The sequence below is a fragment of the Phalacrocorax carbo genome, chromosome 2 (assembly GCF_963921805.1).
Source record: "Phalacrocorax carbo chromosome 2, bPhaCar2.1, whole genome shotgun sequence".
Taxonomy (NCBI): domain Eukaryota; kingdom Metazoa; phylum Chordata; class Aves; order Suliformes; family Phalacrocoracidae; genus Phalacrocorax; species Phalacrocorax carbo.
The window spans coordinates 92,954,104-92,980,852 of NC_087514.1; the positions used below are offsets into that span (position 1 = coordinate 92,954,104).

General features: G+C 41.1%; 1 long non-coding RNA gene across 1 annotated transcript; it reads left to right on the forward strand.

The window, feature by feature from the left end:
* The first annotated feature begins 4,822 nt into the window (after window positions 1–4,822).
* On the forward strand, window positions 4,823–23,634 carry LOC135311985 (uncharacterized). The gene is made up of 7 exons (XR_010371576.1): window positions 4,823–5,581; window positions 6,209–8,007; window positions 16,516–16,603; window positions 18,891–19,068; window positions 19,510–19,674; window positions 21,281–21,425; window positions 21,528–23,634. It is a non-coding gene; the product is annotated as an uncharacterized LOC135311985 (long non-coding RNA).
* The last annotated feature ends 3,115 nt before the right edge of the window (window positions 23,635–26,749 follow it).

The window sequence follows — 26,749 nt, forward strand, 5'->3', positions numbered from 1 at the left end:
TGGACTTTACTGCAGGCTTGCTGAGCTCAGGGGAAGTCTTACAGACCCTCACCAGGTCAGGTTCTTCTCCTAGTAATGTTAATGGGAGCAGGTTCAGTCACAGACTTATCACCTGTAGGAAAACTCCCATACACACATACACATCATACTACAAACACAATATAAATATTAGTGTGTGGTTTAATTTCAGTATATATTTCTCTGCTCTCAGACAATGGTCTCATAAGAAATAAGAATAAAAAGCCTTAATAAGAGAGGCAAGTTTTTGTAAATATATAAATAACACACTTAAGTTATTTTTCAATCATGTTTTAAGACTTGCCCTTTCTAGCACCACAGCTTCCCAAGAATGTTTCTCAATTAATTGAAAAGAAGGGTGGGGTACAGCCCTGAAAGCCTTGTGTCCACCATATCCCAGTGCTTTCCTCCATTTCAGTGGTAATCATGGGTCCCAGATGACGAGCTCTACTGGATATGTTTCCCAACAACATCTGGCTGCCTGGCAGGAACCTCCCTGCCTGTAGCACCGACAGCTGTTAAGTCCCTTGGAGTTGCTTCGTGCTCCAGCAGCAGCACAGCTTTGCTATTCTTGGTCTGTCTGGGCAACCGTGCTCCTGTGGATGCTGTTTGCCTTTGATCCTCATAGCTTAGTTCTTGGCCATTTTCTAGTTTTCTGTAGAAGTACAGATCTCTCCTTGGGATTCTTGGGCAGCAGTTGTGATGCAAAAAAAAAAAAAAAAAATGCCAGCAGTCACCATGTATGTTCTGTAGTGTCCTCTTTGGTGGGGACTCACACCTCAGCCCTACTAATGGGATCTTCAAATGCTACTGCCACCTTCCCATCCTAAAGCCCAGATAGCCTGGATAAAGGCACAGGTCCTTACTGCAGCCCTGGGCAGCCACGGAGGGAGGGTCTCTTCATTGGGATGCTGGGAAGCAGAGGTCAATCTGAAACAGGGCTTGTCTGAGGAATGCAGCTAGGAGTACTGGCAGCAGAAAAGGAAGGGAGGGAAGTAAGCCAGCAGCTTTTTTTTAAAATACATGCGCACACATAGGTATGTATATATCTATTTGCATGTGCATGCATTGCTATCAGCCAACTGTGCACTTCTCTGGCCTCCTGAAGGCTTTGGGTTACATGTCCGGTTGCCTTGAGCAAAAAAAAAAAAAGAGTAGAAGTGGCTGAAATTTTCCACTTCAGACCTTGACTGGATTTTTTTTCTTTGAAAGCTTCAGAGGTCCATTTGCAGCTTCTCTTGTCTCACCACCTCCTGTTTGCAACAAGCTGTGATGGGAAGGGTATATTACAAGGAACAGGAGCAGTGCTGGGTGGGGAAGAAAGGGTTAAGGGACCTGAGGTCTGAGAGGGAAGGTGCAAGTGAGTTGGAAGCAGAGCACTGTGGAGAAGAGCCAACAGAGTTCTACAGTAGAAGAAAAATCCCATAATTTTTGCCAGTAATCACTGACGTGTCTTGTACCGTGTTTGGAAATAGAGGCACATGGCAGGCAGCAGATAGGACATGCTCTACCCTCGCAGCACTGCTGTGACCAAACAGTTAAAATAAGAAAAACAAACTTTCTTCTTCAACCGTTCAGCTGCCTCTGAACCCTGTTACAAACCCTGAGCACAGCAGCCTTGTTGAAATCTTGCTCTGACACAAGTTTCTACTCTGGCTCCATTCCTCCAAAATACAAAGTCTGCTTAATTTTATTTGAAAAGTTCCTCAATTTTGAGCAATTTCTTATGCAAACAATGACTCCCAATAAAGTTGTGAAACTTCCCATGAAACACATCCTTCTAAAAGTATTCTGGTCGTGTCCCTCGCCTTTGATGGAAAAAGGCTACAGCTGTTTAAAAAAATACCAGTCTGATTGGGAACGTATTTGAGCCAACCCACGTGCTAGTATTAATCGGCACAACTCCCCTGAACTGGCTTAGCCTCTTCTAGGAAATATGACCTAGAACTTTGGTTCCCCACCATTGCTCCTAGAATCAAAGATTTATAGCAGTGCTCCAAGGAAATGACGCTGTGTTTCAAAGTCTTGCCTGTGAGAGTGTGAGATGCCCAGATTTTCTGTAAGGGTTAAGAAACCTGAAGGTGTTGGTGTTCTGGAAATTTGGAAGAAGGTATTCACTGCCTTTACTTCTATAGCTATGTAGTACATAAACGTCTGCATAAGTACATATACAGACACATCAAACGGGGCATGGCTGTGGAGGAAGCCTGAACCTGAAAATGTTACAGTGAGCTGGATGTAACTTCTACAGCTGAGAGCAGAAAAAGGTTGAATGTGGAAAAGTTCATTATACTGCAAATATCTTTTTATATTTAAAGCGCTGTTGTATTTAATAATAACTGTTTGTGTCGCAGCAGGAAGGAATATATAAATGTTCTAAATTATGACAAAATGTGCAAGTAAGTTGTTTTTCCAGGCGCAAGCACTTCTAGAGCTAATCAGAAAATTAGAAAAATCTTTTTTTTTTGTTCCATTGGGTTTATTTTTTCAGTTTGCTAGACTATCACAAGTATTAACTAGATTATTGTATTTGTTCTTCTGATAAAAAATTGTTAGGAAAGAAATCCCTCCTTAAAGAAATTATTTATGTAAGGCATAAAAAAAAACTTATGTGGGGGTAAGTTTATAAGCATGTATTTTCTTTACATGAAAAAGAAAACCAGTTGAATATTAATTAAAATATCCTGATTATTAAAATGCTCTAATTATTACCACAAACAGTGGCCCTAGTTCAGGAAAGTGTTGAAATACTTGCGGGTTTGTTTTTTAAAGTCTCAGGGACTTTCCTGGGTTCTAGTGTGCGTGCATAAACATTCTTCACAATTTCAGACCCTCTCCTTGAATTAGCTCTGGAAAAATCTTGTCTCCACATGCAAAGAAACCCAAGGTCTCTGTAGTCTGATTCTGCAACTTCTCAGGGAATATAAGACCAAGATATTTTCATATTATGCAAAGTTGCACATTGAACTCACTGTTGTTTTAACCCCCCTGGAAGCTTGAGGCTGAAGTCTGTTTCCTTGCTGCTGCAGAAGCTTTTCTTTTCTATTGTGTGTGTCCTGGGTTGTTATTGTAGGGCTGTGATCTCGGGCTGTTTGGCTAGCTGTGTTTCTTTTTGAGTTTTAGTTCAGCGAAGCATTTGATCTGAAACAAAGTGAGCTATATGTGAACTGAATCGGAAGAAGCTCGAATCTCTCGCCTGGTCCCACTTGTGTCCATGATTTCTGGATAAATGTTTGGACACGGCGACACATTCCCCGTGCAATACATTTGCTGGCTGGTGGGGTTGCTTCAGCCCCCGCTCAGCCTGAAGAAATAGCCTGAAATGCATCTGTCACGGGCATCTGAAGATAAAAAATGTAACGCTTGCAGCGCTCTCTGGATCGGGACCGCGCTCAACACGAACAGGAGCCCTCACGAGCGGATACGTAAAGGCGGGAGGGAACAAACAGGCTGCGTGCGCGCTCCCGTACGGCGCCTCCGTGCAGGCAGCAGCCCGGGGAATACCTGCCAGAAACCTTCACCAAACTTCCAGACGTGAGGGGCGGCTTATGACCCTGCCATGCCAGCCCGAAGCAGGCGGGCGCGCCTCCCCCCCCCCCCCCCCCCGCCGCCGGCGTTTTGGGGAGGCCTCGGCTGACCCCTGGCGGCTGCGGCACGCCCCCCCCCCCCCCCCCCAGCCGGCCCTCCCCTCCTGCCCTGCCTTTCCGACATCTGCTTTCCATACCGCCTTTCACTTTCTCGCTCATCCATCATCTCCATCATCTTAAGCAGTTCTAGATCTCAGGCTGCCACTTCACGGACGACGACGATGAATCCTTGCGCGGATTTTTGTTGTCCTGATGGAAGGAACTTTTTTTTTTTTTTTTTAAATAAAATTTTAAAAAATTGTTTCAATATATGCAAAGAAAAATATTTAAAATTTAAAAGCAATCGGCGTCTCTAAACTGTGTCGCGGAGAAGGTAGCAATGTGATTACATGTCTGCTCTTAAGAATTCCTAGTACATAAACTGTCATCACCTTCTTCCAGGTTTTCTTTGAAAACATAGCAAAAATGAATATTCGTTTCTTTTCAGCACACCTAACCTTTTTGACTCTCCAGAACAAAAGCTTTTCACATTTTCAACAGGTATTGGTTTTGTTTTTTATACGAACACAAAGGAAACTCTGTTAGTGGAAATTTTTTGAAAGGAAGTGATTCTTGAGAAGTCCAAATCACTGGAAGTTCTTTGAACCAGACAGAGACACTTGGTACCCAGAAAAGGAGGAGGCAGAGCAACAGTTAGAGCAAGGAAGATGAAATAAAAAGTGAGGAGAAGTAGAAAGAAGTGAGATGCTAACTACACCTTGATACTAAGATTTGTTCTATAAATGTATTCTGAGCAATCCTAAAGAAAGCATCTGATCCTGTCTTTGTTTGTTTGTTTGTTTTGCCTGAGTAAATCGGGAATTAATGAAATTACCCTGTGTGTTATATAGTGCTGATATTGTACAAGTGCTTGTAGGTCCAGTCCTGCTTTGGTACCCAGGACCTGAACACATGTGTATAATGCTTCATTTTAGTCTCGCATACACTAGCTTTGGTGGATTTGCCATATAAATTACATGGTGTGTGTATAAATGGTCTTTTGTTTAGGGTTGTTTTGTTGTTTGGTTGGTTGTTTTTTTTTAAATAGAGAATATCTGTAGAACTACACTGAAGCCAGTGGAATAAGGGTGGATTTGCATTGGTGAGCACAACAGCAGCATGTTATATGTCCTGCAAAAAGCATCTCCCTGTTCTTTTTTTGATTTCTATTCAGGATTGCCTGATACAGTACGTGTAAGGAAGCCTTCCTCATCCGAATTAGCAGTGCCAATTTGTTGTGTCGCAGTCTCCCCCTACTTTTGAAGGGACTTGCTGAAAAGGAAATCCCACAATCTTGTCACAAATATAAAGATAAGTAACATTCCTACTGATTCGTGATCAAAGAGCTCAGTTGTATTCCCACATTCTTATTTCTCCTTTCAATGCATTCCAAGCTCTTTTCTTTTTTTTTCAGTCTGGAAGTGTTGTATACTTTTCATGAGACCTTTCTGACCAGTTCCCACTAAATCAGGAGGGTGAAGTGAATGTGTCTGGCTGTCACAACCTTCTCCTAGCGGACCATTTGCAAATCCCTGCATTTTTCCTATGAAACTTCTAATTGTGTTAGAACTGCAGCACCAAAGTTACCTGATTTCTGTGCTGAGTTTTCATGCTGCCACAGTTGCCTGTCTGACAGAGAAGAGATTATAGCAAACCAAAGATGGGCTCAGGCTGCAGACCCTGATCCAGAACCACGATCTCTCAGCCTCTGTAAGCCCGAGCCAGGTTTCCATCCCCTTGCTGATGCCACTGGTACATGTGTTTGGTACATGCTCCTGTATGGAGTGCTACCCGCTTCTTGTGTGCTCTCCCATTCCCTGGTCAAGGTGCTCTAGGACGCTTTATATACACCCTGCAAATACCACTGCCAGTTGCAGAGGTGTAGTTGACCCCAGAGTGAGGCTACCAGCCTTTAGGAGGGGGAGAAGCAAGACTGTGTATAGGTACTCACAGGGAGGTAAAAAAATCCAAGAAAAGAAACCAAAACACCAAGCAGATGTTAGCTGGGGGTTTCGATGCAGTTCTTTCAGTCATTCTTCATGTCTTCTCACCAGTTTTCTCAACACCAAGTGGCTCTGCAGTAATGACCTTAATCGGTAGTGTTAATTAGATGTAAGCTAGATGTATTCCAGAATTTGACTCCAAACTATTTAAATAGCTAAATTAGAAAAGTTTGTTTATTGGTAACTGTACCTTTTTTAAAAAACTTTGTTTTTTTTTTTACTCTGTGTTTCAGAGATAGGGGCAGATTTTCAGTCCTTGTAAGTTATGGAGCTTCATTGTTTCTTGTGGTATGATTTGTACTGAGTAAGGATGAAACTGTGAGACCCTTTTGGTTCACCTCTCTCAGGTCTCCCAGCTGATGGGTTCCAGCTTGATCCCTGTAAAGTGGGTAGTCTCTTATCTTAGTCATGACTTGTGGGACATCAGATTAACACTGCACGGATATAAAGGATATCTTTGGGCACTAAAAACCCTGTTTTTATGGTATCTGCCTGTCCTTTGAAGAATTATAATCTTTGATTTGTATTGCTATGAAATTTGGTTTTCCTTTATAAGGTAAGCTAAAATCCATGAGTCGTGCCTTTCATTAGGCTGTAGGCTGTAAACACCATGATGTTTCATACCTGACGCAGACAGGGCTCTTTACCTTAAGCAAGTCTAAGCCTGCATTAGGAATACAGTTGAGTAGAAGAGGATGTGGCTGCACATAAATAAGATGACCTTCAGATCCTTGTTAGGTTTTACCAAAAACTATGTCTGATGAGGCTGCGCTCTGAGAAAAGGCAAGTGAAAGACAGAACCAAAGATGACACGGTTCCCTCCACCCCTCATTTAAACCAAGTCTTCAAATAGCGCATCTGTTTTTCCTTTTTCACTCTTGTAAGCAGCAAAAGTGTTTTGGATTTTTAAACAAAAAACAATTCAGACATTTTTAGGTGAGGATCTGTGTGGTACAGTATGAAGGTCAGCCTTGGCTGACTGAGGTGATTCCCTCCTGGCCTTAAAAAGTGAGAGAAGTTGTGTGTTCCTAGTGATCCCTGATGGTGGTGATGAATAAAGTTAATAGAATTTTTAATAAAAGATACAACCACTGGAACCGAATCCACCACTATGTTAAAACGTGAAATAGATACTTACCTTATAAAGCTAGAAAGTGTTTGGTTGGTAGCCGTGGCAACTTACAGGTGTTAAATTAGCCACAATGGGGCTGCCTGGTTCCCTGATGCAACAGAAATATTTTGAAACTTACAATGAAAAAAAATTAATAAAGCCATGCAATATAAAGAGTATAAAGTTCAAACAAGAATGGAGAGTGCAAAGTTAGATCTGTAGTGCTATGAAATTTCATAAAATGGGATTTTACACTGCGTAATACAACCTGCTGCTTCAACTGAAATAAGGGACTTGGTTTGATATTTTCATTAAATGCAAAGTATTTGTGGATACTGGTGGCAATTAGGTGTTGCAAATGCAGTCATCAGTTTGAAACTGTGCATATAAAAAGGTATTTTAATAAAAAAATACAGTCACCTTGGTACCTGCATCTAGCCTTATTGTATTGTATGGCAGACACTCTACCCATTAGACTGCAGTCACAGGTTAACAAGAAGGGAAATTTCAAGGCACAGAATTAGCTACAGGAAAGCTCTCCTATTACTGAATGAATGCAATAAAGACACAGCAAAATTTACAAGGAAAAATTTAATAAAATATTGACTATAAAGGCTACAACATTCTATGTCTGCTCCATAGCTTATATCCAAATCCATGCGTGTTCAAAACTCCATGCAAATTGGACTTAATTTACTTTTGCTTTTTCCTTCTTCAGGAATATAAAGTGAGCTCAATAATTTTCCTTTATTTTATCTATAAATGGTTTCCTAAATGGGAGCTTATTAAAAAGGAGGCAGGGTTAGGCTGTCCAGGATGTTAGAGTGATTACATCTTGGCAGCACCAGAAGAGGCTGAGTCCAAGGGCCTGACTGTTTGTTAGCGTGTAGCCAATACTCTGGATTCCTAATCAGCTTAAGAAATATATGGATAGTGACAAGTGGATTCTTTCCCAGCTTTATTTTTGTCACTGCTGACAACTGACAGTTCTGGGTACGTTATTTATCTTTGGCTGTGTAGATGGCAATTGGAATTGCCATACCCACCTCTACCAGGGATCCCCAAGTTTCTCTGTTATAGGTCCATATTAAAAAAAGTTGCTTTCACTGCAAGTGTTTCTATTGTGAAATGAGAGAGGAAAAAAGACAGAGTTTCTAAGGTAAGCTGTGCCTTTTCTCCTTTTTTTTCAGGAAGAGGTCAGAAGAGGTAGGGGACAAAAATGGCTGCTCTCTAGACAGCTTTTAAGAAGGTAAACGTCCATTAAAAGACCCCCAATAAATTTAGCCAACTTTAGTTTACCAGTTGGCATCACATTGCTTTTGCTATTGTATTGCATGACTGTTCATCAGTGTGACTTGGACTGGAGCTGGTTTTGGAGAACCGAGTTTGTCAGCTCCTATCTGTGTGCAGAATCGCTCTCCAGCATGCAGCTGTGGTGGAGTCTCCTCCTCTGGCACTCTTAGGAGGGCATACACCCAGCACACGATAACCTGCCAGTTATACTGCTGCAGACACTCAAACCCCAACTCTGTGTAAACACCAATACGCATACACCTCTTGAGTAAGAGAATAAATGTAAAGAGTTACAGATCCATCCAAATGATCCCAGAGAGGTCTGGACTACATGCCTGTTAAAGATTCACCCTGGGCTAGAAGATTTCCTGTGATCCCATAGTTTTTTGGAGGACCTACATATCACAAGACTTGCACCTAGTTCAAACCAGCACGGGAAGAAATTTCCCAACATGAGAGGGATAATGTGTTAGGGGTATTGATAGCACTTTGTCATCCATGGGCCCAGGTTTCAATATCTTCTTCCAGAAAAAAAGCCTTGGAAGCCAAAGGCAATTTTTGGCCCAAGGGAGGCACTCAGTATGAAGTGTTTTGTTTCTGCAATAGTTTATGGATGAATGGGGGAATCAGGATAATGACAGGGGAAGGTATATTACCTAAGCGTAGGCTGTTGCAAACATGTCTGAGCTTTATCTGCTGTTTCTGCACGCTTGTTATCCTACAACTCATGGTGGTCCACAGTGAGTTTGCCTGTGTCCTCGGTCACTAGACAAAGTGACTGCTATTTACTTTAAAACCGTTGGTGTTGGCGTGCCAGCATTGTCAGTGACTCAGGTGGTGATTAAACACAGAAGTATTTTTCCCTACATTTATGAAATATAAAGATATTTGTTTTGATTCCATCACTGTCACCTCATTAGGCACCAGGAAAGCTAGGTTATACATTGAATCAGTTTTGCACTTGGCTTTGTTTACTTTTCATAAATTAACACAGTAATTCACTGCAAGAAAATTCTTCGTTTATACAAAGATATCAAAAGGCATCGTCCATTATTCTCTTTAATGTTACAGCTTTAAAACGTGCAGCAAAAAGCCCTGTTTATATTGCAGCTGGATGGAGCAGTTACCAGAGTGTCGCATCCCAGATATGCTCCGCTTTAAGAAGCAGCAGAGAAATGCCAAAAAATTACAAGACTCCCCACCCCCCCACCCCCAAACAAAAGAACACCTCCTCCACTAAAATGTCTCCATTCTTACCGAATTACTTATCCTAAACTCCATCTCCTTCCAGTTACATTCCTTTTTCTTGGTCTAGCAAGCAGCAATGAGGTACACTCCTAAAGGCAAGAGAAAGCTGAATCCTACAAGCTGCTGTGTACAAAAGGGCTGTCCCAGTCATTAGAGCGAGAAACACCTGCAGTGAAGGCAGCATAGAATTCAGACAGACCGTGCACTTTTATCACTGGCAAATAACCGATCCTTTACTGTCACAAGGCTTGAAATGCCCTTCAGTCCTACTGTGCCTTAGCAGGTTTTGGATTCTGGGTGCCCTTCACTACTGATCCAAACTGTTTGAGTTCTCTGAAGAGAAAAGGTTTGTGCTGCCTCTAATTTCTGATGCTGCTTGGCATTTGCCAGTACATTATTTCAGTCCGCTATATAACTGGTACTGGAGTTGTAGGCTATAGAAGAAATTATCCAGCTTACTGACTTCCCACATGTGGAAGTGAGGTATCGAGAGCAAAACAAAGCTTAGCTTAAGCTTCTGTTTCTTCTTTTCTCTCTCTTTCCTCTTTTAGGACTGTTTATGTTTGCACGAGCTGCAGGGGAACTGGAAGTGCACTAGCTTATTTAGCAAAGCACAAATCCCCCCCAAATATCTGTGTGCTTTATTTGGGTCTCCTCTGAACTTTTTTTTTTGGGGGGGTGGGGGGGAGGAAGGCAGAAAAAGGGAAGGATCTGATGGGTTAAAAATTCACTATTGTGCTTTACATCAGATAACATTCTAGCCTGTACTTACCCCAGTCTCGGCTAATTTCACTGAAGAGAGAACACATGGCAGATGAGATCCGGCCATGCTTTGCCATAGCGTACAACAAAAGCACCCACAAGAAGAGATCATCTGTGCAGTGAGCCCATGATGATTTTTAAACAAGTATTCCTTCCTGGGTATTGAAAAGGGCTTTCAACATTGACACTTTAAAAACAAGGAGGGATATTTTGAAAGTCCATTATTTTGAACAGTTCAGAGAATTTTTGCAGAAGTTTTATGATCATGTTTGGAGCAACTACTGCTAGGAATATGTTAAAAAAAACTTGAAGGTTTAATTTTGGGGTTTAAATAATAAACATTATGACATTTAGAAATAGGCTAATAATTAAACCTGTCATCTAAAAGATACAAAAATTTGGTATCTTTTGTACGTTGATGGATGACATGATGACTAACAGTAATTTTTATTAACTTTAATATTATCACCTGTTCAAGATAAGGGGCAATAAACTAACTCTGTTCCGGAAATCAAGAAGTTATAGGAAGATTTATCACACTGTTTCTAACATCTGGTTTGCAGAGCACTGATTGTACATCAATTACTTGCTGGCAATCTTCACCCAACACACAGGATTACAGTGGCTGTAATGCTAATTCCAGTCACAAAATGCAGGGTGGACCCAAATCCTAGAGTAGATAGGAGAGGATGTAGTGGACGGAGCTGGGCCCTGCAGTGGAGGCTATCACTCCAACCGCTGCAGTCCTGCCTGCAGTACAGGCAAGCAGCTGAACTGCAACAGGGAAGGCAGTTGCTACAAACAGATCTGAGGTCATCAGCCAAGTTAGGAAAAACACAGAGCCAGAAGCATTGGGATATTAGGGATGCACCGTGCCTAGGGAACGCTCTCAGCACAGGAAAGGGGTTAGTGTTTTGGCAACCTCTTCTTGTGGAAGGAGCGTCCCCGCCCCAAGGGTCATGTCCCCAGGCTGGCCACAGGCATGTTCGCAGGTGGCTGGGGCTGTCCTTCTTCACCCAGATGGTGCCCCTCTGCTCTCCCACTTCCAGAGAGACTCCTCTTGCCACGAGGATTTGTCATTGGACTTGATCCCAAATCCACACAGTTTATGGAAAGATTCCTGCTAAGGTCAACTGCTTTGATTTGAGTCACTGCACGGAGGCACTCTTGAATTTTGGCAGTTCAGGGTGGGGTTCTGAGCCTCCATCAGGTGTCGAGAGAGGTGGCAGGGACAGTGACAGGCATGGCAATGCCTGCGAAGGGCCAGAGTTGCTTGAACGCGTTCTCTACGTTCCCCCCCCCTGCATTTTAGGGGTTTTTATGGAAAACACATTTGTAATGTATTCAATTGCATCTATGCAGGGGAGAATTAGATTGGCATAAAGGTAAACAACTGGCAAATTATTCATAACTCAAAATCTGCCCAATGTCTTTTTGTTCCAAAACTTCAGAAATTAGAGACTGCTCACCAGATGTTATAAAAGAAATTACTAATTTAACTGCTAAACTGCTAAAAGGCTCACTCTGGTAATATTTTCCTGCTGAAAATGTCTGTGTCTTGTTAAATGTTTATTGAATACTGTAATTATATTACATTTGCTGTTAAACGATATTGACGTTTTTGAATAAAAAGGGGTTTTTGTTGTTTTTTGTTTGGGTTTTTTTTTAATCCAGGCAGGATCTATAATGTGAACATCTGGTTGCAACCTAATGTGTGGCATTGAAACAAAAAAACAACAAAAAAAAACCACCTCCCCGCCCTCAAAGAAAAAAGCTTTCTGCCAATGTTTTTCTCTGTGTATTGTTTTTTCAAAGTAGCTCCGGCTTTTGCAGGACCAGCTATGATTAAGTACCAGGACTTTCTCACTATCAGCAAATGTTTAAAAGCAAGTAACCAGCAAAGCTTCAGCAAGCCGATGGCTGGTGAAATAAGGATATATTTAGCAATGAAACAGCTGTTTCTTAAGCAATAACCCAGCTGTTTGGCTTGAAGAATACCTGTTAGAGTTATTAATCATATTAAAAAGCAGAACACACACACACACCCCGACTCTAGAAGGCATGAAACAGACATTTTAAGGACTCTTTTTACAAAAAAAAAAAGGGTGGCTTTCTCACCATAAGAAGTGTAAGGAAAAAAAGGGGGGGGAGAATTGGGAATCTTTTACTCTTTTAGAAGTGTATAGGTATTTAAACAGATGCATTTAATGTTGCTGCCAGCTACCAATCAAGGTTTTTTTCTTCATTTAGTGGATGATGCTTTTGTAAAACACTTGCAAAATGCTTTGTATCATAGTGTTTTCCATATTCATTCCCTCCCCTAAATCTTTCTTTTGAATTACTGGGAAGGGTTGAGATGTGATGTTGGCTAACTGCACCACTCAGCATGCATTTTTTTCCCCCATTCCCCATTGGGTAATGGAAGAGAGAAATTTGGCTCTCTTCAGCCTTGGGACCTATCCACAACTCAAAGGATGTGATTTCTACTGGAAACCAAAGTAAGGAATACATATAAAATTCTACCATCTAGCTGGAATGTTAAGGACAGACTTTCTTTTATAGGGTTTCCCTGTCACGCAGTAGATTTAATCTAAAGAGCCAGTCAATTACAGTATGCTGGCATCGAACAGATGTGAGACACAACTCAAGTATTTAAATTGTAACTTGTGCTATTCATAAAGGTGTTCCTGGCTGAGAACATCTTCAAAAGAAAAAGTTTCCTTTATGTAGATAGGACCCAATCCTGCCTGCTTTATATGCATAAAAGTAATTCTAGAGGCTCCATTGTTACTCCAGGTGGTCGTACGCTGCACAGCTGGAACCACTGCAAGAAAGACCTACATACGTACAAAGCACATGCTCTTTGGACAGTGCATAAATTCACTAAATAGTGGACTGATACATTTCTTTTTGTTCCATTTTGGGTTTTTTTTCTGACTTACGGTCTTTGAGTTTTCTTTTGCTTTATGTCTCTTTAAAGAGTAAGAAAATGGAATAAAACTCAGATATTTTAAACATCTCAGACCTGAGCTACTTTTTTCAGCTTGAACAAAACATTGCAGTGGTTTTTCCTTAGAATGCAATATTTTGACCTCTCAAAATGAAATGTTTCATTCAGAGGAAACTGAATCAGAGAATAAAGACAATCTAGTTAAGTTATACTTTTTTATTTATACCACCAATTTTTATAAAACCATCCATAGGAACAGAAATGTATCTGTCAACAATGAAAACTATCTCAGACTTCCATCAAAAAATTAATTCATGCATTGAAAGCTTCATGGACTATCATAGCTAAAAATCTGCTCCCATTTATTGTGGTTTACATTTTTTGTATTAGAGTAATCTGCTTGTTATACTGCAGGATGACTCGGAGGGTCTGGCACCATTCCCTCCCAGCCTCATGTGATACAGGATGAATGTGCTCACTTTTGCCCTGGGGCTGGACATATGCCCCATGCCTCACTGGATATAAGCTTTCTCCTGCGAATTCTCCGCCCTTGAGAAGGTTTTGAGAAGGCGGTAATTAGGGCAGCACATCATGAGCCCCTTTTTGGTCATCACCAGCATTAACCTGACAAAGGCTCCATGGCATCTAGCAGATACACCATTTCAGCAGCTAAGCATGTGATAAAAATGTGCCTGAGCTCTGTAAATATTACGCCAAGGTATCGTGTCCATTTACACATAAACAGCTCACAGTAAGACAAATCGGCACTAATACCACAATAATGTAATAGATCAATGGAATCGCTCTTACCCTGCAAAGGCTATTTGTGTTTTCAGATTCTCCTTTGCCTCAGAACAACACCGTGACCTAGCTTGCAGTTGCACTTTCGCTGCAAGGGTTTCTTGCAACTCAGAGAAGACAAAACTTTCATTGCAGACAATGCAACGGCTCACATTAATTTCAAGCACGCGGGTGGGTGGAGTTTAAATCTGGTCCTTACATTCAGGACGCCAGAGAGTTGCATCCTGTCCTGTAGTGATTTATACACCTGGCATTATAGTACCTCATGTAAAGCTAACATAAACGAGCCAGGGAAAAGAGTGCTGTAGAAGAGAGAGCAGCCAGTGAGGACCACATCTTGTCTACATTGCGCACTGTGTTGCTCCACATCCCCTTTCAGGGTTGTGTGGTTTCAGCCGAGGCTGGGGACCCTGCTGCAGAGAAGTGAGGGGTGTAGAAGACATGCATTCGCAGCAGGTACCAAAGGCCCTGGCAGTCTCAGTGTGAGTTTTCTGCTGGCTTCTGGAATGAGCTACAGGAATAACAAAATCAGTCTCAAGGTACCACCAATAGCAACGTGGTGGCTGTTTGTCCATTTTTTTCTCTCTTAGAGAAAAAATAAATGCTGGATATAATTAAACACTACCCACTCTGTTTCTGCTGCTCTAAACTGGATATTGAAACATAAATGGCTTAGAAAAATGTCATCCCTTTCTCTGCAGGTAGGTATTCATCAGCAAGGATATTGCAAAATGTTTTTCCTGGGTTGATAGTGGAATTTAAAATGTGGTTTGTAAACTAAAATTTGTTATGCTGAAGGCTTACCAGGGAGGTTTTGACAGCCACCTAGGATTGAATGTTCTTAATGATAAAAGTAACTTCTGAGATGCTGCAGAGTTTCATGGATTATTCAGCAAGGAATTGAACTACCAAGTTCCTAGACACTCTCAGCTGATGCTTCCAGCAGGGCAAGAGAAAGGTGTGAAGTGGCAGGTCTGACGTACAACCATGCTGACTGGATGCTAATGCACAAGCTGTGAAGCAGACCACATCACATTGTTGCCTCAGGTTTCTGTCCTCTGCATTTCATAAAACTAATAGGAACACCATTGTCTGTTAAATATTGAATTGGATTGAAACTGGCCTGGGAGTTACTGGGAAGAAAAAGGTCTGACCAGGCAAATAGGTCATCCTGGAAGCTTCGTTGGTTTAGGATGCCTCACTAAAAATACTGCTCTAATTTCAATGACATTTAGTAGACACTTACACAATTCCATAATTTCTTGACGGATTTTTAGATGTATAGGGAAAGATCCCATGTAAGTGATCTTCATATAAATTTTATTGTAATAATATTACAAAGTTATTATTATATTCTTAAACATTAGAATAATTATTGTATTATAATTGTATTTATATTTGTGTAAGTTATAATTACAATCTCATATATGAATACATATATACATGCATACTATAGATGTGTGTGTATATATTTTACAGAAAGTTAAACAGAAAAATCTGGCTAATAGGATCTACCTAAAAATGTTTACAAAAAAGAAAAAAGTAACTTAATCCCGAAGTGTAATCCTTGAGAAAATAATTGTTTGTTGTTTCGGAGCCTTCTTCACCACTCTGGGGCAAGTGCAGATGTCCATTTCTTTGTGGAGATGATAGGGTTTGTAAAAAGTTCTCAAGAACTTTTTAACCAGCCAAATCATTGCTGAGCAGCTGTCCAGTGAGCCAAAGGAGAATTAAGACATTTGCCAGTATGTGAAACAAATCTGACAAATATCCTGCCAGAACCTTTCCCAAGGGCTGTTCAGTCTTTCTCGTACATCATATGGTTAAGCACAAGCATATATGGTTATACTGATACGGATGTTTGCTCTTCATGGCATGGGTCCCAGGACCAGAGGGGAGTGTCACCCATCCTGAAGCTGGATATTCTGCAATAGTCTGACCATGTGCCAGTCTAACAAGAGACAAATAGTAAAAAAATGTTACTGCTATAACATGATATTTTCATCATCTGGAAGATGCCATCTTTTGTGAAGTTCTGCATTCAAGCAAATTAACACTATATTAATCCATGAGAAAAATTTGAACTATTTATCTGTAGTTTTAGTCCCTTTTTGTCCACATATTTCCAGGCTAGTTACAGTTGGGATGTCATTTTTGCAGAACTTCATATTTGTGCAGTGATTTCTAATGCGCAGCTTTTGCTATTCACCTTTTTGTCTCATTGTTGCTGGATGGTTGAGAGCGCTGTTTCTGTTGCCTGACTAGATTCATGCACAAGAATTCCTTGTGGAATACTTGTGAAACACATCTCTGTTAATTACATTAGAATGGGAACAGAGTAGTCTCCAAATGGTGTACATTTGTGTATAAAAGACTGTATCATAGTAGCATTTATTAAATCTCTGCCCCCTCATCTAAATTCTAACAAAATTTCATTAGTGCTCCTATTTGTTAATTTACTTTTACAGAGCAAGGAAACAAAGCTAGGCTGCAGGACTCAAAGCTTTGTTTTATGTACACTTCCTAAGCGCAGCTGAATCCACGGAAAAATATACTAGAAAGTAGAAGGCGCTAATTGTTAAGAGCTTTTTCGCTTAGATCTCTGTTATTCAGATATATTTTTCTTTTCATGAAGAATTCAAGTATGCTTGCTTGAGCAATGCCATCTGCAGGCTTTCTAAAGACAGTGGTTTGTTCTTTCAGGTCTCAATTCTTTAGAAACTTAAATCCATCCTAAAGGTCACACCTTGACTTGGTCCCATTGACTTAAACAAGACTACCTACCAAAGAGGTAAGCAGTGGGGTTGCAGTGAAAAGTCTCCGTTTGTCATCCTTCTCCAACAGATGCATTAGAAAGACACAATGTGGCCTACAAAATTGTAGTGACCAGCAAGATGCCTGTCAAGCTCCTAACTTCCTACTGCTGGAGCAAAAATCCTGTCAAAAGCAGGCTGTTGCACGTGACACTGAGAAAAGAGAAAAAGACAAAAATCCTGTCCCCTTCAGTCTCTAGGGATAGCAATCCCCAAATTTCTTCTGAATCATGAATCATAAACGGGGACTCCTCTCAAACGGTGCAGATGACAGACAGGTTTCGTGCCTCTCTCTCCCAGTAAGCACGTACAAGGGGGTCAGTGACCGTAACCTTGTAGTTCATCTCTTTCCACAGTTCAGCTTGATGAAGATGAGGATGTTTTATTCTTTTTACCTGAAGAGTGATTGCATGCTCTAAATCTTATCTATTTTTTCAACTATTTTAGTTAGTCTAATAAAAGATAATGCCTCTCTCTACACACCTGACCTTGGTTATACCCTTAGACCATCATAGTACAACATTACTTATAAACCATCATGAAAGTAAAAAATAACACATCCATTTTTTTCTTTTAATATTCTTATAAAGTTGAAGTGAAATGTCAACATTTTTATAACCCATGAGCACTGTGAGCAAAAGCAGGATGTAGAAATGCTTGTGGTCTGATCCCTAATTGGTTTAAAAGGCAATAAAGATAGATTGTTTCTTTTAAGATGCTGCAGTCACTTTCTTTTCCTAACTCATAGTACTAATCTTTCATAGCAGCAATAGTTCTGCATGGGTCTGACTCCTTGAAAGGCCCTTATAAGGCTTTGTAGCTCCAACACAACTTTCTCTTAGTACCTACTTGTTCTCAGAAGAATCTTTTTTGTCATGTCACGCAAAGAGAAAAACTAAAGTCAGTTCCTCTTCCTAGCACTCTCAGCCATTAGGTCTGTGAGCTAGGAGGACCAAGACATGCGTAAGTATATTACTAACTGCTTTAACATTGTAGTGTTAGAAGGAGCAAATGATACACAATCCTTAAAGTCAATGGAAGTCCAGAGAAGGCCAAGCTGTTTATCCATTTTCAGTTCCTTTGCAGGCACTGGGACAGAAGCAAGTTTGCATCTGAAATGAAATGCAGTACAAAGAATAAATATACACCGGACACAACATCAGAAAATGTTGACGGAAGCAACTTTTCCTGCTACCAAAGCTAGTTCTCAGAGAACGTCCTGCTGAAAGTCCGCACATAATATCTTTAGAATGGGGGTTGCTCTTTCCAGCACCATAGCATTTGCTGGGAAGGCAAAAGCAATTCAGTGCTTTTGGTCCATGATGGAAGTTATAGGAAGTTGGTGGAGGTTTAGGACTTTTATTTGAGTAAGAGGTCTCCATGAGAGCCGGAAGAAAACAGATATTTTTGAAGGCACTGAAATCAGGTCAGAAGAGAAACTGATATCTGAAACCGTCTCTGGTTTGGCTGCAGCAGGTGTAAACCAAGCCTACAAGAATAAATGAGATGGCTAGGTTTATGCTGTAGCTGAAGTACTGACAGCTTACCTAAGGATAGAACTAAAAAAAATCTGACCTAACAATAGCCCTGATTCCAAAGGTCCCGTCCCAACTAAATCATTCTGTGACTCCTAGTATGATCTTCTTATGCTATACTGTCTTTTGCAATACTGGTGAGTTATAAAAATTTCCAAATTACAAACATTCTACATCATGAGGGTTTGTGTTTGTTCAGCAGCCTCTAGCATGGTGGCCTGGGCAATAGCTTCATTAAACCCTATTTTGCTTTTTTATTGTGCCTGTTCCCTAGTGCAGAGTGTTTTTTAAATCTTACAACCAAAAAATTTTTTGTTTCTACAGCTTCTCATCTCCTCTTTTCTCTTGTTCCTTTTAATACATATTTTATACCCACACCCAAAATGAGCACCACTTGCAATTCTTCACTACTAACATTATCTACACATAGACAGCTATCTGCCACTTATGCTCTTTCTTTACAGAAACACAATTATAATCTTTAGAAAGCTAATGCCAAGCCTCATTTCTTTCTTTCATGACTTGGAAAGACTAATAAATCATCATAATGGGAGCTAGTAAAGACCACATTAAGCCAGTATCAACCTGATGTAAATACTTCTTTGACAGAGCCATCAACCCTCAAACCATTATACTCACCGCTTATCCTCTAGTATTGCAAAGCTATTTTGGCTAAAAATATATGGAAAGCTATAGAAGTGCCTTTCACCTGATATTGTGATATCTTCAGGCTCTTATGGAGGAGGGTGGTCTCATGGTTACAGCGTGGGACAAGAAGACAGAAGAGCTTGCTTCATTCCCAACCCTCACCCCAATTTTTCTGCAGGACTTCAAACAAGTCATCAAAGCTGGGAGAACTGGACAGACAGCGAGTTGGCCAGAGTACAGTATGCACAAAATCTGCGAGGGTAAGAAATAAGGGAGGCAAAATTTTCTCTGCCTTGGGCATCTACTCTCTTTGCCTTAAAGAAACAAGACACACTTTAGTGTTTCTAAAGATGATATTTAACTATCTTATAGTTCTATCACTATGGTGGAGGAATGTTTTCTAGATCGCATTGTATTGGTGGCTTTCTATGAACTTCTGTAGATAACTGCATGTACCTTTTCCTTGTCTCCCCCACCCCTACCCTGCTACCTTCTTTTCAAGGTATCCAGGAAGGTCTCAAGATTCTTTAGATCTATCACTCTAAAATGCATTGCACTGTCTGGCATCAGAAAGAGAAAATGGCTGAATCCATCAAATTAACGTTTCACTGTTGACAAAATGAGCTGTACTGTTATTAGAGATTTACATGCTTATTCATTGCTATTTCTCACATAAAGATATAAATGCTTTTTTTTCTCAGTGCTTTTATAAATCTCCAAATGAGATTGATTACTTCTGCTGAGAGATTTCATTGTTGGTGTACATTTTCCATGGGAATGATGAAAGCCAGCTAGAATTACTGCTGAGTGAACTAGAGCAATCCAGGATTATGATGAATGGGAGTAGTGAATGATCACTGACTCATGTAAGTGAAACATACTGAGTTTGAAGCACCTGTAATTGGAGGGACATGATACTTCAGTTGAACATTTCCATGTCAAACATGGGGACAAATACAATATTAGTCTTTAAGTACCGAAAACCTTTGAGTGAGAAATTAGTTAATCACAAAATGGCACGTGGTTCCTATACAGCAAGCTAACTCACCCATTGCATAGCTTCAGTAGAACAGGGCTTATTTATATCAGGGCTGAATTTGGCAAGTGAGAACTAAAACATTGGGAAATGTTTCATCAGAGCTTGAGTTGACCCTGGTCACACAAAATCCTCCTATCCCATTACAAAATTTAGGTCTCATCACTAATCAAGAAGTGACCCTTTTCTCCTACAGCTTCTCATACCTGCTAGGCTCCACTCTGATATACCTTAGGAAACATTACTCTGTGCTCAGGTTGCGGCCTGGAAATAACTTATTTGGCCCCTTGAATTTGAATCAATATCTCTTCTCCTTTTTTTTTTTTTTTTTTTTTTGTCCAATAGAGGATATGGCTCACAGAGTACGGGGTGGTTACGTCAGGATATGTCAGGCGGCAGCTGGAAAGCTTACCTCCAAGAGCAGTATTTACAGAGCTGATGATCGTACTTAGAAGGATGTGACCCATATACAGGAAATCATGGCGATAAAGAAATCCTATTTTTCTAGTAAAACTCATTTCTGGTGAAACCTAAGAGTTTCTGAGGCTTAACTCAAACCTGATTTTGAGCAACAGTAGGTAATAGTAGAACATCGCTTCTGGAGGAGAAACCAAGGAGGTCAAAGTAATTGGCTTTAATTAGAGGAGACAGAAAGTGGAGAGAATATTGGTTTTTGAAGGCAGGACATCGGGAGTGCAGATCTTTACCTCCTGTACAAAGCAGTATGTATAATCAGAGTACTGGTGGCATAGAGTGGACCTTATGTTCACCTCAGTCCTCATTTCCTGAGGTTCTTTTGACACCACTGAAGTATATTAAAGACAATCTTCTCTGGCACTATTTCAAGAGAGAAGGGATATTATGAAATGCAGCAAGAGCAGAGAAAAATAAATGATCATCAGTAATGTCCTTTTAACATTGTGTGTGTAGAGGGGGAGTGTGAGCATGTGCACACATGTAAGTAATCTGGATTTAAACTGATTTTAGATTAAATGCTGTCAGATGCACAAAACAAACAGAAAAAAAATGTTTCTGTTCTGATTTGCCCACATTTGGGTAAGCTTGGCTGGAAACAACTGTGAGTAAAGAAAAATATTAGAAGAGCAATCCATATTGGTGCTATTCCTTTAGGAGAAATGACTGGTAATCGGTTGTGGTGCTTCATACAGGCTTTGTTACATCTCTTTCCCTTTGCTTCTCTAAAGGAAATAGATCTGGGCCAGCACACTGTATATATTAGCAGGTTAACATACTGGGCCGTACTTACAATTTATTGTAAATGTTTTTGGTACTTCTTCTAAGTCTGTGTTTACCTTGGGTATTTTCGTAGTTCACACATGTGAAATAACAGCTGGGACTTGCCAAAATATAGCAGTCAAGTGCTGTACATGTAGTAGCTTTAAAACTAACACAGGTGTCCTGGATCCCTTACACAGAATAAACAGAAGCACACGATCAAGAGTGTGTCTAACTCCTCTCTTCTGGAAATGATGTGTCTTGAAATGCTTGATCTGACAATCGCTCTGGTCTCTCAAGAAAGATGCATCACATGGGTGAAATGCTGTTGATTTCTACAAACAAGTACACCATCTCTTTTTTTTTCTTTTTTTTTTTTTTTTTAAATAGTAAGGCAGTACCATAACCTGACTCTACTGATTTCCACCCTTTTTCTTTTTTTCAAAGGAAAGGCAAGTACATTTTAATGAGCTCAGTTCACTCCTGGGTCACACCGGGAATGGAAGGACAGGACCTCCATCACTGGAAAGACCACCCAGAGAGAAGGAAGCCGCTCTTGCCCAGGAAGGCAAGAAGATCCCAATGGTTTTCCTCCAAAGCCCAAGCCATCAGTACCAGCAGCCTCACTAGCAGAAGCTCAGGGGCCTGGCCATGCAGAAGGGGCCTGTTTCTTTTCAGTGTGAGTACACCTCATTTCCTTTGTGCTGGCAAGGCTGTCTGTGAACGAGAAAATACAAATGTAAGGAGCTGCTTGTGATTTTTGTTATGGTGGCCTTTTCTTTTGTTGGGTGTTTTTGTTACCATGATTTTACGTTGTTCTGCTGTTTCTATATCTGAAAGAGAAGTAAAATATGATATAGTACAGCAATAGCAGCTACTATACACAGAGGAGGACCTCACTATGGGTTTGCACAGCTGTACCCACCTGGGATTGAGTAAACACTCAAGAATTCCACTGACAATGCACAGGAGGAATGGGAATTCAGGACAAAATTCAGGGAATTTTGTTCTCAGAGCCGTTTTGGCTCCACAAAGATGACAAACATAAAAGTGATATGCCTGTGGGGACACCTGTGCCTGCATAACTGACTGGAAGAAGATAAACAAGCCTAAACATGTACAAGAAAGAAGAGCAGCTGGTTGCTTCTACTGAAGCTGCATTGTTTTGCAAGGATACCATTCAGAGTAGCATCCAGAGTATTCCAAGTGAAGACGTTCACTTGGCAACTTCACTCAAGAGGAAGTTGCATTTTGCATAGTAATCTCATTAACCTACACTTTCTCACGAACGTGCATGATTCATATTGTCTGTAAGGACAGAAATTAAGCTGTCAGAAAAAAAAAAAAAAGTCAATTCTCTGGAATCAATGGACTCAGTTTAAGAATTTTGTGAGACTGGACAGAGGTTTCCAATACTAAAAATATAATTTTGACAAATGCATTTGCGATGTTAGCTCTAGCATATGAGATCCTATGGAATTATCTTGGGTTTTGCTGTCATAAAAATAAAAGCTGGGAATTTATTTCTAATTACACTATGAAAATGTTTTCCATGAAGATATAAAAACAAGTATCTTAGGGTTAATATGTAAATGTCCAATGCCAAAAGACTTGTTGTCACTGCAGGGCTAATCTAAACTAAACTTCAGGTGTTGCCCATAGCTGCACTGGGTCTCTGTGCCTGAAAAGTTGTCTGCTTTTTCCAGCTGTATCAGTTGATCTGATGAAAGATATTGCTTCTCATTAGAGCTTATCTTGCTGTTTTTGTAGATATCACAGCTCAGTAAATCTTACTGAGTGTTTCGTCCTGACCTTTCTGTAGAGGTAAAAGTGTCTTGGATTCAAACCTAGATTCCCAAATACTTTTCTTGCAGATAAAGTACTATATGTAGTTTTCCACATTGTGCCTGGCCAGGACAGGATTAGTGCAGCATTAATTGATTGCAGGAGGATCAAGGAAGTGGATTAAAGCTGCTTCACAACCAAGAAAGTTGATGATCCTGAAGGTAAACTCCCCTACTTGGGGTTATGAGATGAAGAAAGCAAGATTTAGTGAACTGCTTTGAGAAAAGTGTAAAGCCAGTCTTATGTCCTGGTTTCCTGCTATATTCCAGTTATCCCTTGGGATAACTATATTTTAATACAATGCCAACTTTCTTTTTATTATGATCCTTGAAATTTCTTTTAGGCCACCTAAAATGTCATGGCTTTTTTTCTTCATCAATCAAAACATTTTTTTTTTTAACTGCAGGATGTTTATTCAGTAGAGCTCGTTGTTTTTCTTTCATTGATTTTCTTTTTAACATGCAGTTGTTGAAAACTTAATTTTCAGTTTAGTCAGCTTTGTTCAAGATGCATTGCTGTTCCAAGTAGAATTTGTGGTATGTTTTCTGCAGTCCAGTCTAAGGGACATACGGCATGATGGATGATGTTTGGAATGAAAAGCTGAATGAATACAGGCATTACTAGAGCTGCCTTCTTGATCTGAAAAGAGAAATCCCTTTCTTTGTTACTCCTTGATAAGAAAATTTACAGCAATATGTTGTTGGAAATAATTCCCCCTGAAAAATAAACGCTACTTTAGATTTGGCAGTAAGATGTGGTTTGTGATTTTTGTCTTTCGTGCAAAAACCTTGTGAACATAAAAACATGTTTAAAGTGTGTGTGTGTGGGTGTTCCTACTTTGACTTTATGGTCACTTATTAATCTTTCTATGTAAAATTGCCACTTCTTCCCCTTGAAACTTTTCCTCCTATCTATATTAGTGTTGCCCACCCAATGTTAGTAGCAAGCACTGGTTATTGCTACTTTTTTATTCCTGCCTAGGAGAGCCCATACAGTCCTCTAATGCCTGACAGATAAATTTGCTGCTGTAAGAAATTGCATATAGTGACCCAAATGCACGGTGCTAAGTTTTCAGCAAGGCAAGAAAGTATTATTGCCACTAGGTAATCTCCTGATTACCCATTTGGGAATTTTCTTTTATGCTCAGAATGGAAAAAAAATGACCGGCTTGTCCTACATCAGGGTTCAGGCAAATGTGGTTTGTGGGCAAATGTGGTTTCTGTGGCAAAACCAGATTTTAGGTGATATGGCATACAAAGCTTTGGTGGGAATACTGTGTCACTAATTCATTCTCTCTGTCTAGTATGGCTGCTGTGCTCTTTTTCCTCTGGGGATAATTCAGAGCAGGGACTGCAGCTGATTGCCTGGGTGTTCCCTTTAGCAGTGGTGGAAGAGCACATACTCTCAACGCCTACTCAGTGCCATACTTTTGAGAGCTGTTTGTACCATTGGAAAACAAGCCATAACTGCCGAAGCACCACACCAGTTTGGGTGGGCTTTAAGAAATTAGGAATGGTGGGGCACAGCCCACTTCTCACACCCACTGTGGAGAGCAAAGTAAAACAAATTGTAAAACAGATTTGCAGTTCCTCCATATTGTTAGCATCTGGCATGCTTTGGAGAAGACATAGGATTATATTCTTTAACCAGTGATTTTTGATATGTATTCCTAGATCACTAAGAAGATAAGCATGGTGTCAGTAGGGCTGATGTTATGGTATCAGAGTCTGTGCATCTGAAGACATGGCAGACTGGCCAGGACTGCAACCCACTGATCAGAAGGTATGCAGCTCTGTAAGTGCAGCATGGTGACACATAGGAACCTGTACAGAAGTTTATTTTCTCCATGTTCCTTCTCAGTTGTGTGGGTATATTTGGCCATGAGAAGCATCTTAATGTTTGAGAATAAAAGATACTAATGAAGCGGTATCTTTCAACAGCATGTTAATTAACATGCTTAATTTAAATGCTGCAGTTGTCTGCCCAGTGGCTTAATTAGCATGGTATGAGATTAGCATGAAAAACTGCAAGTCCCTGTTGTGAAACAATCAAACAAATTATCTGTTCCGCAAGCACATCCCTGTTATAACTTCAAGAGGCAAAATTCTCAGCTAGTGTGAACCTGCATAGCCTCCATTCCAGATGTTGTCTTATACCAGCTGAGAATCTGGCCCCAATAGCCTTACGCTTCCTGCCCCAATAGTGTCACTTGGTAAAGAAGTGATAACAGCCTTACACATATGCAATGCATTAGATCATAAGGTCTCGTAAGTCCTGGAGGAGGAAAAACAGACTTTCAAGCAGTTTGAAGGCTGGAGAAGTCAAAGGATGCTGATCCAACAGCATAATCTTGAAAATACCGTGACAAATAGGAGAGTTAACTAATAGCTTCATCCTAAATTGCTGAGCTCAAGCAGATTTGACCTCCGTACCTGCAGCATAAGTTGTTAGTTAATGTGATTATCTTATTGATAATACAGAAATCTCCCAGGGAACAAGTTGTGCCTGAACCACCAGTTCAACCCTGGCAGGTTCACCACCACCACCTCTCCCCTCACATCCCCACTCTGTCTTTTCTGGTTCTGGTTGCCTGTGAGGGGCAGGAATATGTGAACTCTCTGTCTCATGCGAGGGAGTGTCATGAAGAGCCAGGAGCTTCCCAGGGGATGACACTGGTGACTTACTAGAGCAGTTTCTGTCACTGATTTCAGGAGGTTCCACTGCTGCTTTCCAAGAAACACATTTCTAGCCCTTATGGTTGCAGAGGAAAACCTTAAAACCTAAATCCCTGACAACTCAGAAAAATAGGATAAATAAAAGTAACCCTATTTTTGAAGTCAAAGCTGTTTTAGTTTTACTGTCTTGCTTTCCTTCAAGCTGCAGCTGACCCCCAGGACTGCTGCTCTCTGAACAAGAGGCAGCTGCCAGGCCAGTGAACAGAACTGGGGCAAGCTGGGCCTCTCCTTCTTCTCCTCTTCCCTCTGGCTACCCCTGTGGGCAGGGGGTGGGGTGAGAAGCCCTCCAGCATCACCCCACAGCTGCAGTGTGTAGAAGCAGAGGACTGGAGGAGGCTTAGTGCGGAGCTGTGGACACCAGCATGACGGGGACTGCACAAAGGCGGCTGCATGCTCTTGGCTGGGTGTCATCAGGTATAAGAACGTGCTGCTTCCCAGAGGCGCTTTTGTCCGTGGATAAGTAAGCCCAATGCCCTCTTTCAGAAAAAGCTTTCAGACGTATCCCCGAAGAGGAAAAAGGAAGTTTTGAAAGGTGGGATCTGAGGAGAGGAAGTGACTCATGGGCTCAAAGAGAAATGGGCAGGGAGCGACAGCCGGCCGAGGCAGCAGAAGCGATCCCCAACTGTGCCGAGTCGTGGGAATGGGGGTGAGGAAGGAGCCTGAGGCTGGAGGATCTGAGCTGTGCCATGGATGCGGGTTTGGAGGTGACTCCAGCTGCCCTCCCAGCCAGCAGAGCCCCGGCGGGCCCCACAGGGTGCCAGCCGCCACGCTGAGAGCGCAGCACACCTCGCATGGCAGCTCTGACTTCCCCAGTTGCACGGGCACACCATCGCTCCGGCTGTGGCTGCAGCCCTTCCCGGCGCAGTCTGAGGGACAGGAAGGGTACCTGTGATTTGAGTGAAGAACAAGAGATTTTTGCCCTCATTTTACATTTTGCAAATAGCTGTCTTTTGTCACTTTAAAGCAGTAAGAGCAGACCTGGGGTGGGTTTACGGGGGTTCATGAGAGATGTGACACATGAGAGAGTCACATTTGGGACTTTTGCACTGGCCCCTTGCAGAGCTTCTTTGTCAGGAAGGACTTTCCTCC